This window comes from Sapajus apella, unplaced genomic scaffold (genome assembly GCF_009761245.1).
Source record: "Sapajus apella isolate SASKATOON/1434 unplaced genomic scaffold, GSC_monkey_1.0 scaffold88, whole genome shotgun sequence".
Taxonomy (NCBI): domain Eukaryota; kingdom Metazoa; phylum Chordata; class Mammalia; order Primates; family Cebidae; genus Sapajus; species Sapajus apella.
Genome location: NW_022437028.1, coordinates 1,903,475 through 1,919,244, shown reverse-complemented (window position 1 = coordinate 1,919,244; position 15,770 = coordinate 1,903,475). Strand labels below are relative to the sequence as shown.

General features: G+C 40.4%; 1 protein-coding gene across 4 annotated transcripts in view; it reads left to right on the top strand.

Annotated features, from left to right (window-relative positions):
• The window catches only part of AUTS2 (activator of transcription and developmental regulator AUTS2), a 1,216,826-nt gene that overhangs the window by 95,516 nt on the left and 1,105,540 nt on the right, over nucleotides 1–15,770 (top strand). The window lies entirely within an intron of this gene.

The following is a 15,770-nucleotide window of genomic DNA, read 5'->3' as shown; positions in this document are numbered from 1 at the left end:
TTTTTTTGTGCAAGTATGGCATTCTGGAAATAGGATAGTTTTTTTCTTTTGGCCATATGGATTAGCAAAGCCTTTAGACAACTACAGAAAAGACTACTTTGTTGCCTCTGGATGTGTGTGTTATTTTGGACTGTTAATGTAGTTGATTCAAAAACTGGAACCTTTTCTTTTGTCCTTAAGATTCCTGCATTTTCATGTGTTCATCCAGCTGGGATTTGTATTTCATAGAACCAGGAGTATTGGAGATAGAAGAGATATTCTGATGTCCTCTCTCTCTCTCTCTCTCTCTCTCTCTCTCTCTCTCTCCCTCCCCCCCTCCCCCTCTCCCCCCCCCCCCCCCCCCCCCCCCCCCCCAAAGAAGAAAAGGCAAAATTTAGAGAATTTGGGACTTGGTCAAAGTTGTGTAGCTAGTTATTGATGAAGCTGAAATTACCCCAGATTTGATTTCCATGACATTGCTTTAGCGTGGTGATTCTCAAAGAATGACTATTGGACCACTAGCATCCCTTGGGAATTTGTTGATATGCAAATTCATGAGCTCCCCACTCCTTTATTAGAAATTTTAATAAGCTGTCAAGGGTGATTCTGATAGCTGCTAAAACTTGGGAACCACTACTGTTGTCTTTACACTATTGGGCCTGGAGATGGGAAACTCCAGGTAGATTTGCTGAATTTCATGGGCAACACTAGGTTTTCATTTTACCTTATTGTTCTACCATTTAGATATCTCCTTCTAAAACAGTTTAACTTGTAGTGATGGCTTCTTTAGACTTGTGCGTGACTGTTGCTGGGGCAGTTAGGTAGACCTAATACTTGTTGCTCGTTTACTCGTTGCTACCAAGTACTAGTTCTGAAAGTTGAGTATTCATTTAAAACAAATAGGGATTTTTGGGTCTCACTCCTGGAAATTCTGATTCAGTGGGTTAAGGATTAGGAATGTTCAATTTTTGAAAGCCCTTCAGGTGATTTTTTTTCCTACTTTTTAAAAGCTATAATTTTTCTTTCTTTTTTTTTTTTTTTTCTTTTTTTTTTTTTTGAGACGGAGTTTCACTCATGTTACCCAGGCTGGAGTGCAATGGCGCGATCTCGGCTCACCGCACCCTCCGCCTCCTGGGTTCAGGCAATTCTCCTGCCTCAGCCTCCTGAGTACCTGGGATTACAGGCACGCACCACCATGCCCAGCTGATTTTTTGTATTTTTAGTAGAGATGAGGTTTCACCATGTTGACCAGGATGGTCTCGATCTCTTGACCTCATGATCCACCCACCTCGGCCTCCCAAAGTGCTGGGATTACAGGCTTGAGCCACCGCGCCCGGCCTAAAAGCTATAATTTTTCTTTTCTTTTTTTTTTTTTGAGACGGAGTTTCGCTCTTGTTACCCAGCTGGAGTGCAATGGCGCGATCTCGGCTCACCGCAACCTCTGCCTCCTGGGTTCAGGCAATTCTCCTGCCTCAGCCTCCTGAGTAGCTGGGATTACAGGCATGGACCACCATGCCCAGCTGATTTTTTGTATTTTTAGTAGAGACAGGGTTTCACCATGTTGACCAGTATGGTCTCGATCTCTTGACCTCGTGATCCACCTGCCTCGGCCTCCCAAAGTGCTGGGATTACAGGCGTGAGCCACCGCGCCCGGCCTATTTTCTTTACTGTTCTTTTAAGACATCCTGTTATAGCATTTGCAGGTGATTTTGATGCCCAGCCATATTTGGGGAAAACTGCATTGCAGGAACAAAGAATAGATCATGAGTGAAACTCTGGGTTTTCATAAGTGGTATAGTTGGCCTTTGTTGTTCTGTATTTGGGTGCTAGTGGACAGGAGTTATCTAAAATAAGTAATTATAAAAGAAGTGATTATAGTTGTAATGCCAACCCTCAAAGTTGAAAGTAGATTGAAATCCATTATTTAACAAGGTGGCCTTACTATGTATAGTTTCACTGTAGGTGTGGTAGTGAGAGATAAAATTACTTTTTCTTGCTTTGCAAAATGCCAAACGTCTTTGAAGAGTAAAAGGGCTTTAAAATATGTACTACTTTATGAAGCAAGAAAACCCTACTGGAATATTCTGGGTGTTTACAGAAATGGGTATTCCATGGGAGAGAAAGTGGTAACCTATGTTTTGTCAATATCATTGACAAAACGTAAATTTGCTAATATCATTTATTTAATCACTTAAATTAACAGGCCAGGCATGGTAGCTCATGCCTGTAATCCCAGTGCTTTGGGAGGCTGAGGTGGGAGGATTGCTTGAGCCCAGGAGTTTGAGATCAGTCTAGGTAACGCAGTGAGACTCCATTCTAGAAAAAAAGAAAAAAGAAAGCAAAGCATGGTAGCAAACCCCTGTGGTCCCAGCTACATGGGAGGCTAAGGTGGGAGGATAGCTTGAGCCCCAGAGGTCAAGGCTGCAGTGAGCTATGATTGCACCATTGTACTCCAGGCTGAGCAACAGAGCAAGACTCTTTTACCTAAAAGAAAAATGTTAAAAAAACAACTTGTATATGTATGTATATGTATATATGTATGTATACACAAACACAAAGTAACAGGGAATATATTTTCAGGTTGATCATACAGAGGAAATACTATATTGTATTATTCAGCTTAATAAAATATAAAACAAAAATATGTTATTAACATTAAGTTTGAAAAATTGTAGTCAGATATTTGATTAGAGGTAGGTCCTGATTTGGGTGAATTTGAATTGCATCCAACTAAACATTATGCTTTTTAATATTCACTTTAAAAACAAAATATTTAACTGGGCAAATGTTCACATCCAATTTAAAAAACTATCCTCTGAAAACTAGACTGATAGTAGACATTATTAGGCTTGATGTTGTTTGTGATATTTTGTTATATTTTTAAGAACTTGCTTTTGTTGTACATTTTCTGTTTTGGTGAAGCATTTCCCCCTCCCCCAACTGTGGGAATAAACCTAACAGGTTTTGACCAGAATGACTCTAATTTTGAATTTCTTGAAACAGGGTACAGAAATTAGACATTCTTCAAAAAAATCTTGATTTTTAAGTGTGGTTTCTTGGTCAGCAGCTTCTGTATTATGGGAGAACACAAGAAGGGACCTTCTTGACACTCAATAAATGCTCATTTTCCATCTACAAATAGGAAGAGACCCTTCCTGGCATTTTTGTTTGGTGGGCCCTGAATGAAAATGTATTCTTGCCAAATTAATAACAGTTTTAAAAATTGCTGCCCCTTTAATATCTGAATATATTCCTGGCTAGTGAGGGACATGCATTTGTCAGATCATGGGTGAGAATTCACTTTTATTTTTGAGCTTTCTCTAGCTCCAAGGACAAATTTAGTTTTGCAGAGCAAGTTGAACCTCTAGAAGCCTGAGGTGAGCCTTGATGCAACTCTAGCAGCTGCATAGGCTCAGGAGGACCTCTGTTCCTCCCTTTCTGGTTGGGTTACCTCTCCTTAGGGAAAGGCCGAGAGACTCAGCACTTCCTCCCCAAGTGATCCTTCTTTAATGCTGGCCAAAGGTGTCTGTTCTGGGCTGTTTTCCCTCCAAAATAGATCCGTTTGGATATAGAATTTTTTTTTAGGTGCAGGGTATAGAATTATTTTCAGAATAGCAGCAGGGTAATTAGGCTCACTGTTGACATGCCCGTTCGAGTTTCCCTGTGAAAAAATTGCTCCTCTCTCTTTGAACACTTTGAATACCCTTACCCACTTATCTCCGTGTGCTCTTTAGAAATACCAGCAGATAACTTGGAAGAAGGCCATGATAGCCATGCACAGAGTGGGGAAAATGAGGAGTTCTTTGCTGAATGTCTTTTAGTTGCTTGAATTGGAGATAAACGCAGAATGACCTCCATTTTGCCCTAAGAACCTGACCTTCTTGTCACTTTGTGTAACATTAATTTGCTAATGTGTTCTGGTCAGTTCGTAAAAAGATTTTTTTTTTTAGTGTGTCAGCTGTTGGCTTGACTTTTGTATTTTCATTGGTAAAATATGTACATCTGTGCTGTGAGCAGAGAGAAACAGATTAATAAAAACCACTGAACCAGCATTGCATATGTTATTAATTAACGCCACTGGAAAAGCTGGTTCATGGTTGTATATAAACTTATTTCCAAGCATCTAAAAAATGTTTATAGTTATCTTAGTTGTCTCACTTCTTAGGGGTAGGTTAGGAAGCTGTAACATACATGTATGCACAGAAACTGTTGGACCTTGATTCTCAAACTTTACTTTTCATTAAAATCATCTGCAGGGCTTACTAAAATGTAGATTGCTAGACCTCGTCCATAGTTTCTGATTCAGTATGCCTGGGCGATGACTTAAAATTTGCATTTCTCATGTGGTCCCAGGCATTGCTGATAATTAGTTTTAGGATGTAGATCTTATGTTCTTCTTGGCCAAGGGCAATGGAACTGAATTGTACAGGCTTCTTTTTCTTTTCTTACTTTATTTTATTGATTGATTGATTGAGACAGAGTCTCGCTCTGCTGCCAGGCACCAGGCTGGAGTGCAGTGGTGCGATCTCGGCTCTCTGCAACCTTCTCTTCTCGGGTTCAAGCAATTCTCCCGCCTCAGCCTCCCGAGTAGCTGGGACCACAGGTGTGAGCCACCATGCCCAGCTAATTTTTGTATTTTTTAGTAGAGAGAGGGTTTCACCATAGTCTCAATCTCTTGACCTCGTGATCCCCCCGCCTCAGCCTCCCAAAGTGCTGGGATTACAGGCTTCAGCCACTGAGCCCGGCCCAGGCTTCCTTTTCTAAGAAGAATTGCCTCTTCTAAGTAGACATCCACCACATATTTATATAGTGTATCCATGGTGCCATGCATTGAGCTGAGTGTACTAGGATAAATAAAATGGTCTCTGCCCTTGGGGGAACTCACAGTTGAGAGGGGATTAAAATAAGAAACCCAGCAATCATGATCTGATAGGAGAAGTGCTGTGGTGATTGTCAGGGGTAGTAGGCTTTCTAGGTATGCTACGAGGTGCGGTCTGAGCTTTTTCTCAGACTGTCTTAGCCTTATACCTACAGGAATAAGTGAAAGAAAATGAATATTCTGCAGCTTAATGCTCAGATCAGTTTCCTCTCATCCTTGACTTCGGGCATCCCAACCTCTGTATTGAGACACTCCAGAACTGGCATTGTCAGCTCTCCACTCCAGCTTTTGTGGAAGAGTCCTTCCTCCATTGTTAAATTACAATTTCAGACACTGTCCACTGTGGCAGCAGGATTTGTAACAGGACCAAGTTAAGTGATCTTGGTTGAATGGATTTATGAGACAGTTTCAAAAATTCATGAGGTACCAGGGGAACTTTCTGTAGTGGATCAGCATGCCGCTTTTCCTTTACTTCTTCAAGCAGATCAGACATTTTGTGGTAACACAGCAGTTTACAGTGGAGCCTTGTAGATTATGGCCCTGCTGATTAAGACACTAAGTCAGAGCTGAAGAGAGAGAAAAGGGAGAACAGGATGTTTCTTTTAGAAGCTCCTGTTATCCTAAGCTTGAGCTGGGACTTTGGGTATAATAAATCTAAATATAACTCTATTTATACATAGAACTCTCAGGGCAAGCTTTTCTCCCAGGGTGACCTGCTATGGAGTATCTTGGGCCATTAATAATGGTCCCATAATTTTAAGCACAATAAAATATTAGGTGTGTATGTGTGAAAAATTGAGTGGCATAGTAGTTTTCTCTCCTTTCTTTGTGAAAACCTGTAGACAGGATCAAAGGATGTGGCCAAAACCAGTGACAGGTTACAGTGCTTTCCCTATTTTATTGATTGCTCATTTCTAGTCTCTGACCTTATTTGCTACTTATTGATCTAGTAGAAAAGCAAATAATTTTCCCTAGATAGCACTTTGTTGAGCTGGGCTTTGATGACTTGTCTCCCAAAGGGTTTTTAAAAAGTACTTACCTGCTGAGTGGCAGCCTGCCTACCATTTAATGTTATTATCTGTGAGCCTGGGGGCTCCTTCTTGGTAGGATCGCTGATGATGTCGTAGGCTGCCTTTTCATTTTGGCTGCTTTCCTGCGAGATACCACACATGCCCGTGGTCTGCTGTAATGGCCTCACAGTGCACATAGCCTTAAACTTAACACAAGAAGCGTATGCGTGATCCCATTGGAGATAATGTGTTGCCGAGTCAGTTTGGGTCAGCATCTGCCAACATGTCAAATTTTCACACTAGGTTGTATATTGAGATTCTTATTCATGCTTTTGGGCTCAAATTTACTCACAAATAAGTTCTGAACATTTAAATGCAAAAACTGCAGAGTTCTTGACTATCTATTGGGGAAGGGAAGGTTAAGGATATGGGGTAGGTATGTATGGGAAGGAAACAGTGGCACAGATAATCTAACATAGGAGGTGAGATATATAGTCAATGTCATATATGACTTTGATATATATTTGTTCTTGTGTTTATATTTTTCTGCTTATGATTATACTTTTTTGATTCATATTAAGTTGGTGTTTATCTCCTAAGATTATTTATGGCAACGTGTGTCGTAGGAAGCAATACAAAAGAATTTGGAGACTGGTCACTGATAATTCTTGAATAATATAACCACATAGAGAGGTAAAACCAAAGATTTATCCTGTCATTTGTGGGATTGATGGGCGTTTTTGCTACTATCTTATTATTGTTTATTTCTGAGTGGGTAATATATTTATAAGATTCAAAAAGCAAAACTATATTAAGAAGTATATAGAGAAATGTCTCTCTCATCCCTGGACCTATGTGCTCCTTCTTTAGCCTTATATAACTACTTTATTAGTCTCTATTACATCCTTTGTAATTTCTTAAAGAAATTATATATATACTCTTATTCATATATGCTCTCTCACTTTTTCTGCCCTTTGTTATACAATATTTATCATACTATAAGCACTGTTCTGCATCTTCCTGTTTTGTACTTATCAATATACCTTGGAGATCATTCCATCTCAGTATAGAGAGAGCTTCCTTATTCCTTTTTATAGCTGCTTAGTGTTTCATTGTGTAGCTGTGCTATAATTTACTTAACTACTCTGACTCTTGGGTTATTTATAGCCTTTTGCTCTTACAAGTGATGCTGCAGTGATTTTTTTTTTTTTGAGATGGAATCTCTGACTGTTGCCCAGGCTGGAGCGCAGTGACATGACCTCAGCTCACTGCAACCTCTGCCTCTTGAGTTCAAGCTATTCTTCTGCCTCAGCCTCCTGAGTAGCTGGGATTACAGGCACCTGCTGCCACACCCTGCTAATTTTTGTGTTTTTAGCAGAGACAGGGTTTCACCATATTGGCCAGGCTGATCTCAACTCCTGATCTCAAGTGATCTGCCCACCTCAGCCTCCCAAAGAGCTGGGATTACAGGCATGAGCCACTGTGCATGGCCTGCAGTGAATAATCTTGATCATATGGCATTTCATCTGGGGTGTATGTTCAATTCAATTATAGGATAAATTCCCAGAAGTGAAATTGTTACAGTGTATGTACATTTCTGATTTTGATGGTTATTGCTAAATCCCTCTATAGAGGTTACACCAATTTATATTCCCATCTGTTTAAGAGTAGAGATTTCCCCACAGTCTTGTCAACAGGGTGGTGGTGTTAAACTTCTGAAGTTTTGCCAATCTGATAGGAGAAAATTGCCATCTCACAGTGGTTTCAATTTGCATATCTTATTATGAGTAATGTTGAGGATTATTTACTATGTCTAAGATCTGATAGTATTTCCTTTTCTGTCATCAACAATCTGGTCATATTCCTTGCCTGTTTTTTCTATTTGGTTATTGCTACTGTTTTTTCTATTTTTTAAAATAAACTATTTTGAGATACTTTTACAGAAAAGTTGCAAAGATTACTGGGATTTACTTTTTCTTTTCTTATGTACTCATTAGCTCTGTTAATTAGGTTAGATGGTTTGAGGAAGGACAGGTCTCCTGGAATTCTGGGGCTTGCCATAGATATGTCAGCCCGAAGAAGGATGCACATCCAATTCATGATGCCTGGCTGCCTCTGGGGATTTTCCATATGGAGTGACAGACTTGGGAAATTCTGCTGAGCCTCTGACTAGCCTCCATTATGAGACATGTAATTCAGAGCCCATCTTCCATTATTCTTCTTTTACTAGTATCAATTATTAACTAGAAAGGTTATTGAAGCGAAAACCTTGCCTCGAGTTTGTATTTCTTGAGATTTACTTCCAATAATAAATGTGGTTTTCAAGTGACTGAATCTTTCATAGACCAAGTTTCGAGCACATTAAATATTTGGTGGTTTTGCGTCCCCTCTGCATCACATGCTAATTGAGAGAATGAGTAGCTATAATTTTCCTGGAGCTTCAGGCTGTCATTCTGTGCTGTTAATTGGTTCTTGGAGTAAGGAGCTAAAATGTGGAGGCAGAAGTGTTTTCCCAGATGGAGACATGCCTTGAAGCTTTGTGTCCTGTAAGGGTCCACCTAGCCTGAAGTTAAGAATACTGGCTCTGGAATAAAACCTCTGGATTCAAATTCCTACTTTGCCACTGCTAGCTGTGTCACCTAGGACAAGCTACCTAACCTCTTCGTGCCTCACTCTCCCTGTTTATAAAATGGGGATAGTAACAGTACCTGCCTCATTGAATAGTTGTGAAGATGAAACGTGATGAGACATGTGAAGCGTTTGGTACAGGCCTAGAGCATTGTAAGTGCTCAATAAACATTGGCCTAAAAGTAGTAAAGCGCAGTGGTCTCATAGGCCATGCAATAAAATAGTGGTCTTGTTGCATTTGACTTTTGTTGATTAACCTTTCTCCTCCCTCTGTTCTTTACCTGGTGAGGAACTTAACCTACTAACTGAAATGCCGTTCATTCAGCCAGTATTTGAGTGCTCAGCAAGTGCCAGACTCTAAACAAGATGATGTGTAAGATGCTGCAAGGAGCCCTCATCCCTTGCAGTCTGAGCACAGATGCCTATAAATGCAAGGCTGATTGTCAACATTAACATCCCCTGTATACTTTGAGAATACAAAGAATGTAAGGTCACTCTCTTTTGACTGGGATGACAAGGACATGCATTATGAAAGGGGGAACTGTTAGAACTAGGAACCATTAGTAAGCAAAATAAGGAGAAGAAGGATATAAGCATTGATGCTAATTAGCATTTCTGTAGCCTTTTGCAGTTTGGGAAACATTTTATGCATGTTATCTCAATCTCACAAAATAGCTTTGAGGTATTATTATTTCCAGTTTACAGCTGAAGAAATAAGAGAGTGAAATAGGTTATCTGATTTGCCCAATGTCATACAGCTTCTTGGTGGTGGAGTTGGGGTTTGAGTCCAGGTCTCCTGACTCTGAATCTCCACGTGTTTCCTTCTGGTCTCTTGAGTGAAAGAACTGGTAGCAGCAAGAGAGAGAAGAGTGTGTCAGCAAAAGAGAAACCTAGAATGGTTCCCAAGTGTCCGTAGGTTTAGATCACACACTTCTAGGGCATCAGAGCTAGAAGGAACCTGAGATGAGTGCATCCTCTTTTTTTTTTTTGACTAATGCAAACATTAACATGCTGCGGGGGACTTTGAGGGGTCAATGTGGTACCAAAAGCAGCTCAGTGGAGAGGGCAGAGAGTTCTCCTTGGATGTTCATGGGTGTTCTTCTGGGGATTGATTAGTTGCTGATAAGAGTTAGTTATGGGGAAAGTAGGTACATAGGTTCATAGAGGGAAAACCTGTAACTTCAGAAGCAGGGCAGTTTTTCTGCAATATTTTACTGGGAAGCACAAATAAAAGGGCTGTAGTTCAGTATTCAGATGTGGTTCTAGTTGTGCAAGGATAAGGAGAAAAGGCAGAGGCAGGGTGGGAAGGAAGGAAAATGAATGAGTGATTTGAACGAAAGTCAGTAAGAAGTTTGTGAAATGTACATACTTAGCATCTATAGGGCAATCATTTGAAATCCAGGGTACTTAGTATATAAATGGGAGGACTTCTTAGTGCTTCTCTGACCAGAAGTGGACTGGGCTGCCTTGGGTGTGTGTGAACATCCTTGATGGGGGCAGTCGTTACTACATGCTATTTCTAAGAATTTCACTTGGGGTGATTTCTACTTTGGGAAGTAGGTTATTTTAGGCAGAGCTAGTATGGATCAGCAACATCAGCACCACCTGGGATCTTGTTAGAAATGCAGATTTGGGGACTCCTACCCTAGACTTACTGAATCAGAGTATCCAGTGGGTGCAATTTAAGAAAGTATATTTTAACAAGATCTCTAGGTCATTGGTCTGTGTATTCAGTGTTTGGAAGCATTGCTCTAGTGCAGAGGCTCTCAAGATCCTCCTTTGGGTTCTCTGCTTATGTGATTAATGTGCCATTCGCCACACATTTATTGAATCTCATTTATGCAGGCACAGCACAAAGCCAACTCTAGCATGGGTCCTACCTCTCCAGGAACTTGAATTCCAGTTGAGGAGACAGGATTGTTTACAACTATTAGGTTGGTGCAAAAGTAATTGAGGTTTTTGCCATTCTTTCAATAGCAATTTCAGTGGAAAACCACGATTAGTTTTGCACCAGCAGCATAAAGACAGTGTTAAAGGCTAGTACAGAAGGCACAGAGAATGCCTGTGAAATGAAGGTGGACATTTTCATAGATGTGTGCAGCGGCAGGTGGTGTGCACAGTAGGGGCAATCATTATTTCTGTGCAGGATTCCTGAATAATTTTAATCTGTGGTTTGCTGCTGCTCTGCAAGTCTAGAGGCCTATCTACAGCTTGTTTAGCCTCCCCTACCCCTTGACTGGGTCTGTTTTATTGGCCTGATAAATAGTTTAAAAATTGGCAGTGTTATGAAGATGACTTGTGGAAGGATATTCTCAGCATCTCCTTTTGGATCTCCTCACACCTGCACTGCCTCTTCTTAAATGCCTGCATATCCACCACTCTGTAAAAGAAAAAATTGATTTGTCACTGAATTTCCATGCCTCAGCCTGAGAGAAATGTAAATGTTGTACTGGCCTTTAGTACTCTGCCTTCAAGCCTAGATTTAGAGCTGATCATTATACTTTTAGAATAGGCTAGGTATGAAAATAGCAGCAGGTTGAAGAGTCAGAGGAAGCTGTTTGCTCTCATCTGCTGGTTTGGTCAGGGTGGAAGTACGAATATTAATACAGTCCACTTAAACAATAAAATAACTCCCAGGGAAGAGGAACTATAAACTTTAGTAAATATCAGAGATGTTAAATGCTAAAAATAAAAGCTCTCTGCAGTTGTTTGACTCTTTAAAGAGATTGTTTATTGGTCAAGAGTGTTACTTTGTTTGGTCATGTTTTGCTAGCTTTTAAAAATGCATGTACATAAATGAATTAGAATATAAATTAAGCAGGGCACTGTTTCTAGAATGTGAAAATAGTTATCTGGCTAGTTAATTTAATTAAGTCCTTTGTCTTTTTTTTTTTTTTTTTTTTTTGAAACAAGTTTCATCTTGGGAGGTCACAGTGTCCTGGCTATTGTGCTTCTGAGATGTACCTTGACACTATCCTCACCTCTCTGTCATCCTTTTCTCTGGCTCAGTCACTTGCATTTACCTCCTGACTTGTCACCCTGACTTCATTTCCTCTCTCCCAGTTGTTTACTGTGCCATCACAGTGGTCTTTCAGAAATCCCAAACTCTGCTTGTTGAACTGGGTTCTAAAAAACCTTCAGAGGCTTCCTGTTGTCCGTAGGATATGCTGTTTTCTAAACTCCTTAGTGTGCCATATTAGGTGCTCTACAGCCTGGCTCTAAAATACTGTTACAGCCTAATTTTCAGGCTTACTTTTTTTTGTGGTTCAGGCCACAGGATTATCTGCTATTCACAGTACAAATAAAATATAACCAGTAGCCACCCTGCAGTGGTAGGGACGATTCTAGTGCCTTGGCAAGCATTGTCTGATGATACCATTAAAATACAGGATCAAAGAGTTTTGTCATTTTTCCAAGGTCAGGTACTTTGTGTTAGTGCTAGGATTCATATTCAGATATTTTGATATTCTGACTCAGTTTCTTGCTTTCATGTCTCTGTGCTTTCCTTATATATTTTCTTTCTTTTTGAGGCAGGGTCTTGCTCTGTCACCCAGGCTGGAGTGCAGTGGCATAATCACAACTCATTGCAGCCTCAACCTCCCAGGCTCAAGTGATCCTCTCACCTCAACCTCTCCAGTAGCTGGGACTATCAGTGCACACCCCCATGCCTGGCTAATCTTTGTACTTTTTGTAGAGATGGGGTTTTATCATCTTGCCCATGCTGGTCTCCAACTTCTGGGCTCAAGCTCTCTGCTTTCCTCAGCCTCCCACAGTGCTGGGAATACAGGCGTGAGTCACTGCACCTGGCTACCTTATGTTTTCTATACCTAGAATGTCTCCTACCCTTTTTTTTCACAGACTTGCAAATGTACAGGTGTTAGGTATTCCTAACAATGTGCTTCCATAGGTCATTGGGCCTATCTCAATTTAGCCTGATAGTGTAAATACTAGTACTAATATTACCTAGTGCTAGTACTAACAGCTGATCTCAGATCTTAATTTTTCTTCATTTCCACTCCAAATAATAGGTGGTTAATAAGTGTTATGGAATGAATGCATGGATGGTTGAGAGGATAACTGGCTAGATGGATGGTCAGTCCCAGTGGTTGGGTCCATTTGTGATTTGCCAAGTTCAAGGCTGCAGAATTGCTACATGGAAAGAATGCATATTATGTCAGCTATATCAAATGACACCTAGGGACAGCCTAACTGACAGGGAACAAATTGTTGGCCTCTCATTTGGATCCAAGTGGAAATTCATCTGAAGAATTTGGAATGGGCCTATTCATGTGAAATTGCTTATTTAACAAGAGTTCATTTTCTGATTTGTGGCTATATTAGTTTGCTAGGGCCACTGTAACAAAGACCAGGTGGCTTAAACGGTAGAAATTTATTTTCTCACAGCTCTGGAGGCTAGAAGACTGAGATCAAGCTATTGGGAGGTTTGGTTTCTTCTGAGGCCAATCTCTTTCGCTTGCAGATGGCTACCTTGCTGTGTCCTCACATAGTTTTACCTCTAGGTGCATACATCTGTGTTCAGATTTCCTTGTTCTTTAGAGACAGCAGCCATATTGGATTAGAGCCCACCCTAAAGATCTCATTTTATCTTAATTACCTCTTTAAAGACCTTATCTCCAAATTTGGTTTAATTCTGAGGCACTGGGGGTTAGGACTTCAACATGCAAAAATTGTGAGGATACCCCATTCACCTCTACCCAACCATCCCCTCTGTCTTTTCCTATTGTTCTCTTTCTTCTGGCAATTTTGTTTCACCCAAGGGCAGTCAGGAAGAGAAGTTAAGATAAAGGAAAAGGAAATTTATTTTGGGTGCAGTTCAGGAGGTAGCTGGGGTTGGAGATGGGCAGTGGCTGAAGCTATTGGTGGAAATGAGATTTGATATTGCCTATAAATTAGTATTGTCCTGGCACATTCTGTGCTGGTTTCCTAGACAGCTGAAAGCTGGCTGTGTGTGTTGGAGGGCCTAGGAAGTATCTGTTCTGTTAGTACAAGTGAGGGGGAAATTGATAATTCCACAGCTTCTTAGCTGGCCTAGAAAAGTAAGGACTCTGTCCTTGTCTGTCAGCTCTTCTTCCTAGAAATAGCCCAGAGACTTGTTGAGCACACCTATGTAGAGGCCAGGATAGTTCAGTTTTGGATACTCTGCCGTGGCTAACACCCTGCCTGCTATCTAGCAGATGCTTATGAAATGTTTGTCAAATTGAATTACTTAATTTACTTGACTCATATTTTGTTCTCCAGACCTTTTGTGACGAGTTTTTTCTCCATCTTTGTTTGTTAATTCCCATCCTTCTCTCCAGTTCTCAGTTGTGGCCTATGTCTTTTCTTTCCATTCTCTTTGTGATTATCAGGTAATTTATTAAATAGAGACAAGCTTAACTAGACATTAAGTAATTGCAGGTGTGCAGCTGAACTGAGCCGCTGTCCGTTAACTAGGAACTCACAGATGCTTGTGTTGTATGTGTGATGAGATTACACTTCACCTCATTTGGTTACACGATATCTTGCTTATTGCAAGGTAAAAGAATGTTGATGCTTCTGCTCTAAGCTGTACACAAAGCCTGGTATGTTCCCAGGAAACCAACATAAAAAGTACTTGGAGATCAGGTCTAGAGCCTTTGCAACCTCTGATGCTTCTCTTTTCCTGAAATTTTTCATTTCCTTTGCCTGTTTCTGTATAGAGAACACTTGAATTACTCCTTGAGACCGGTTTCATATTTTGAAATTTTATTTTGGTCACCTTAACTGTAAAAAGCAAGATTTTTGTATTTCCCCCTAAAAGATTAGCAGTGGGTCTATCGGTTAGCTCTTTCTTTGCTTTGGTTATCAGACCTCATCTGCATACTTTTTATACAAATTTACCCCTTCGGTAAGAATTGTAGGTTTTATGAATGTAAATTTTAGTCATAGTTTAAATTGTGATGCTACAGTCTGTTTTCTTTGACTAGTTTCATAATTTCTGACAATTGCTAGAGGTAGAAACTAGTTATATAGCAAGTACTTAGCTCATTGCAGAACTTAGAGTCCGCTGCTAATAGAGGATTGCTTGATTGCTTGAAGGGTATGTAGGTACAAGAAATATTCATCTTCCAATTGGTGTCAACTTTTTTTTTTTTGGGGGGACAGAGTCTCGCTCTGTTGCCTAGGCTGGAGTGCACTGGCACCATCTCAGCTTGCTGCAACCTCTGCCTCCTGGGTTCAAGCGATTCTGCTGCCTCAGCCTCCCGAGTAGCTGAGACTACAGGCATGTGCCACCACACCTGGCTAATTTTTGTATTTTTAGTAGAGACAGGGTTTCACCATATTGGCCAGGCTGGTCCCAAACTCCTGACCTCGTGTTCCGCCTGCCTTGGCCTCCCAGAGTGCTGGAATTACAGGTGTGAGCCACCTTGCCTGGCCAACATTTTTATTAAAAAAAAAAAAAAAAAAAAAAAAAGTCATGCTGCCACTTGCCAGCTATGCAACTTTGGGCATGCCACTTAAATATCTTAATCATTAGATTCATCATCTAAATAGTTGTAAGGGTTAAAGAAATTCAACAAATATTTGAATGAACAATCTTTTGTGCCTTTCTGGATGCTAGGGTTATATTTGTGAACAAAACAGAATAAATTCCTACCCTTTCAGGACAAACATACAAATCTGGTTTTGACTGTCAACTGCACAGAGTCCAGCTGGTGGGAGAACATGATAGCTACCATTTATGAAAAAAATTAAGTGAAATATGTGCGTAATAACACTAACTTTCTTTATTAGGGACATTTTAACCCCATTGGGGCTTTGCAGAGTAGATCTTAGAGAAAGCCCTTCTCCACACTTGTTCAGTCAGTCATGTATCATGTACAACCATCCATTTTATGGTTTTGGCTGTTGTAAAGGTGCATCTGGGGTTTTGTTGACTCAGTCTTGGGATGCTTGCCTCTTCCTCTGGGTCGTTGCTTTATAGGCTTTCTCTGAGGTTCCAGAAGGGGCTTAGAGAATGAGCTCCAACTGACATGTTTGAGCCTTTGAATCTCTTTGTGAAAGCCCAGTTTGTTCAAGTAAAATCTGAATGACTCAGAGAGGACACTGTGGTGTTTAGCTTACCAAGCCCTAGCTGGTATCACTGGTTTGTTTATACAGGAAGAATACCCTAGGGCATCATATTGCTCAGCTCCCCTAAACTCTTTCTTCACGGATGATAGAAAAACCTTTTGAGTCTCTTGCTTCTTTTTTTTTTTTTTTTTTTTTTTTTTTTTTTTTTTTTTTTTTTTTTT